Raw genomic sequence first — 4,737 nt, forward strand, 5'->3', positions numbered from 1 at the left:
ACGATATCCAGACAATGATCATTACATAGGCATCACGTCCAAGATTAGTAGACCGACTCCTGCCTGCATCTACTACTATTACTCCACACATCGACCGCTATCCAGCATGCAACTAGTGTACTAAGTTCATGGAGAAATGGAGTAATGCAATAAGAACGATGGCATGATGTAGACAAGATATATCTATGTAGAGATAGACCCCATCGTTTTATCCTTAGTAGCAATGATACATACGTGTCGGTTCCCCTTCTGTCACTGGGATCAAGTACCGTAAGATCGCACCCACTACAAAGCACCTCTTCCCATTGCAAGATAAATAGATCAAGTTGGCCAAACAAAACCCAAATATCAGAGAAGAAATGCAAGGCTATAAGAGATCATGCATAAAAGAGATCAAAGAAACTCAAATACTTTCATGGATATAAAAATATAGATCTGATCATAAACTCAAAGTTCATCTGATCCCAACAAACACACTACAAAAAGAGTTACATCATATGGATCTCCAAGAGACCATTGTATTGAGAATTCAGCGAGAGAGAGGAAGCCATCTAGCTACTAACTACGGACCCGAAGGTCTACAAAGAACTACTCACGCATCATCGGAGAGGCACCAATGGAGGTGGTGAACCCCATCGGAGATGGTGTCTAGATTGGATCTGGTAGTTCTAGACTCTGCGACGGCTGGATCAATATTTCGTCGACTCCCTTAGGGTTTGGGGAATATTGGGGTATTTATAGAGCAAAGAGGCAGTCCGGGGGGGCACCCGAGGTGGGCACAACCCACCAGGCGCGCCTGGGCCTCCTGGCGCGCCCTGGTGGGTTGTGCTCTCCTCGGAGCACCCCCCAGCCGCAGCCAGGGCCCATTAGGTGTCTTCTGGTCCAGAAAAAATCTCTGTAAAGTTTTGTGGCATTTGGACTCCGTTTGGTATTGATTTTCTGCGATGTAAAAAACATGGGGAAAACAGCAACTGGCACTTGGCACTATGTCAATAGATTAGTACCAAAAAATGATGTAAAATGACTATAAAATGATTATAAAACATCCAAGATTGATAATATAACAGCATGGAACAATCAAAAATTATAGATACGTTGGAGACGTATCAGGTAGTACCGTGGCCTCTAGCCCGGAACGGTGACATGCGCGGAAGTAGGGGCAGAAGTAATTTTTTACTTCCACACCCTACGCGGTAGTACCGCTCCCTGTGAGTTGTAGTACCGTGCCAGTTTTGCACAGACCAAATCTCAACGGAAGTAGCCACATGTGTAATTTTATTAGTCTGTGCCTTTCCAGCCCAGATGCAACCCTGCCTTGCGGTAGTACCACTCTGGCGGTTCTACCGCTCGTTGCTTAACGTGATAGGGCATCGTCTGGCCCCTTCCGCACAAGCGGTAGTACCGCACTGCCCAGTGGTAGTACCGCATGCCATTGCGGTAGTATCATGGGTATGTGTGGTAGTACCGCATGTCGCGGGCTGAACAAGTGGGTAACGGTTGGATCCTTCCTCCCACTTTAAAGGGGGGTCTTCTTCCCCAAGTTGACTACCTCTTCTCTCCTCAAGCTCCATTGTTGCTCAAAGCTCCATTTTTGCCCGATCTCTCTCCCTAACCAATCAAATTTGTTGATTATCTAGGGATTGGTTGAGAAGGCCCTGACCTACACTTCCACCAAGAGAAATTTGATCCCCCCCACTAATCCCTTGCGGATCTTGTTACTCTTGGGTGTTTGAGAACCCTAGATGGTTGAGGTCACTGCGGAGCCATATTCCATTGTGGTGAAGCTTCGTGTCATTGGGAGCCTCCAATTAAGTTGTGGAGATTGCCCCAACCTTGTTTGTAAAGGTTCGGACGCCGCCTCCAAGGGCACCAATAGTGGAATCATGACATCTTGCATTGTGTGAGGGCGTGAGGAGAATACGGTGGCCCTGGTGGCTTCTTGGGGAGCATTGTGCCTCCACACCGCTCCAACGGAGACGTACTTCCTCTCAAAGGGAAGGAACTTCGGTAACACACCCTCGTCTCCACCGGCTCCACTCATGGTTATCTCTCACCTTTACTTGTGCAAGCTATATTCTGTTGTATCCCTTGCTTGCTCTTGTGCTTGTGGTTGTTGCATCATATAGGTTGCTCACTTAGTTGCATATCTAGACAACCTAATTTGATGCAAAGTTTAATTTGGTAAAGAAAAGTTAAAAATTGTTAGTTGCCTATTCACCCCCCCCCCCCTCAGTCAACTATATTGATCCTTTCAGCATTGTTATTGTTACTACTAGAGGTAGAACCTTCCTTACTCTTGTTACTAGCTTGAGTAGATTTAACTTGTGGCATAAAAGTAGACAGGAGAATATGTTTGGCAATGTAAGAAGAACTCCTCTTTCAAAGATTATCATTGATCGCTTTAAGAAGCTCATGCTCTTTTTCTAAATTTAGCTTCTCAATGCGTAGCTTCTCATGAGTTCTTAGAACCTCTCTATGATCTCCTTGAGTTGTTTCATGAGCTAACTTAAAGAGTGTTTAGTTCTTTAGTTAGACACTCAATCTCCTTCTTAGCATTTTCATTTGTTTCATCTTGACTATCATGATTGCTAGCAAGTTCATTATAGCTCACATCATTAGTTTTATCAACAAGCAAATCATCATCACCTAGAAAATCATCCTCGTCGCTATTGAAATCAAGATACTCGGGGTGTGATACCTTGGGGCCTTTAGCCATGAAGAATCTTCCAATTCCTTCGTTTGGTGAATCAAATATGGCATGGGAGTTGGAGGATACTAGAGCAAGTCCGACAACACCTTCATCTTGACTATAGTTGGAGTCGGAGTGACAACTTCTCTTGGAGTTGTTGTCAGAGTCGGATCCAGAAACCCATTCACCAACATGAGCTTGATGTCTTCTTCTAGAGTAGCTCTTGGTTGACTTGTATTTCCCTTCTGATTCCTTGTTTCTTCGATAAGGTCTTCGTTCGTAACGATCATCTCTACTCCTCCTCTCTCTATGAGGTGATTCGTCTCTTCTACTCTTTCTTCTAGGTGAGTCTTCTCTTTTCTTGTGAGGTGTCGTGCACTCATAGGAATAGTATCCGGGTCTTCCACAATTGTAGCAATTATGGTCACGACCTGATGATCTTTGCTCATTGCCTTGAGTTGGAGCTTCTTTCTTTGTTTCTATTCTTGTAGAATTTATTGAATTTCTTCAGCATTAGGCTTAATTCCTCATTGGATACTAGATTTTCACTTAAAGTTGTACAAGCATCACTTGAAGTTTGTATGCACCACTTGACTTGTTGTGGAGCTTCTCAATGTCCTTGAGTGGCATCTCATGAGCGACAATTCTTCCAATGACTTCCGTGGGCTTGAGATATTTTTAATTGGGCATCATTTGGATCAAAGTGCACACGGTATCATATTTTCCATCCAAGGCTCTAAGGATCTTCTTGATGATGAATTTGTTAGTCATATCTTCACTTCCTAAACCAGCAATCTCATTGGCGATGAGAGCTAGCCTAGAGTACATTTCAGCGACTCCTTCACCATCCTTCATCTTGAACATGTCAAGTTGACTTTGAAGCACATCCAACTTGGATTCCTTGATGGACTCGGTACCTTTGTGCATATCAACCAAAGTATCCCAAATTTCCTTTGCATTCTCGAGGCGGCTAATCTTGTTGAACTCCTTGGGGCACAAACCGTTGAAGAGAATGTTGAAGGAAATATTCCCTAGAGGCAATAACAAAGTTGTTATTTATATTTCCTTATATCATGCTAAATATTTATTATTCATGCTAGAATTGTATTAACCAGAAACTTAGTACATGTGTGGATACATAGACAAACAGAGTGTCCCTAATATGCCTCTACTTGACTAGCTTGTAAATCAAAGATGGTTAAGTTTCCTGACCATGGACATGTGTTTTCATTTGATGAACGAGATCACATCATTAAAGAATGATGTGATGGACAAGACCCATCCGTTAGCTTAGCATAATGATCATTTAGTTTTTCTGCTATTGCTTTCTTCATGACTTATACATGTTCCTCAGACTATGAGATTATGCAACTCCCGAATACTGGAGGAACACATTGTGTGCTACCAAATGTCACAATGTAACTGGGTGATTATAAAGATGCTCTACAGGTGTCTCCAATGGTGTTTGTTGAGTTGGCATAGATCGAGATTAGGATTTGTCACTCCATGTATCAGAGAGGTATCTCTGGGCCCTCTCGATAATACACATCACTATGAGCCTTGCAAGCAATGTGACTAATGAGTTAGTCACGAAATGATGCATTATGGAACGAGTAAAGAGACCTGCCGATGACGAGATTGAACTAGGTATGATGATACCGACGATCGAATCTCGGGCAAGTAACATACCGATGACAAAGGGAACAAAGTATGTTGTTATGCGGTTTGACTGATAAAGATCTTCGTAAAATATGTAGGAGCCAATATGAGCATCCATGTTCCGCTATTGGTTATTGACCAGAGATATGTCTCGGTCATGTCTACATAGTTCTCGAACCCGTAGGGTCCGCACGCTTAATGTTTGATGACGATTTGTATTATGAGTTTCGTGTTTTGATGAACCAAAGTTTGTTTGGTGTCCCGAATGAGATCACGGACATGACGAGGAGTCTCGAAATGGTCGAGACATAAAGATTCATATGTTGGAATGCTGCATTCAGACACCAGAATGGTTCGTGTCGTTTCGGATAAGTTTTGAAGTACTGGGG

Source organism: Triticum dicoccoides, chromosome 4A (assembly GCF_002162155.2).
Source record: "Triticum dicoccoides isolate Atlit2015 ecotype Zavitan chromosome 4A, WEW_v2.0, whole genome shotgun sequence".
Lineage (NCBI taxonomy): Eukaryota > Viridiplantae > Streptophyta > Magnoliopsida > Poales > Poaceae > Triticum > Triticum dicoccoides.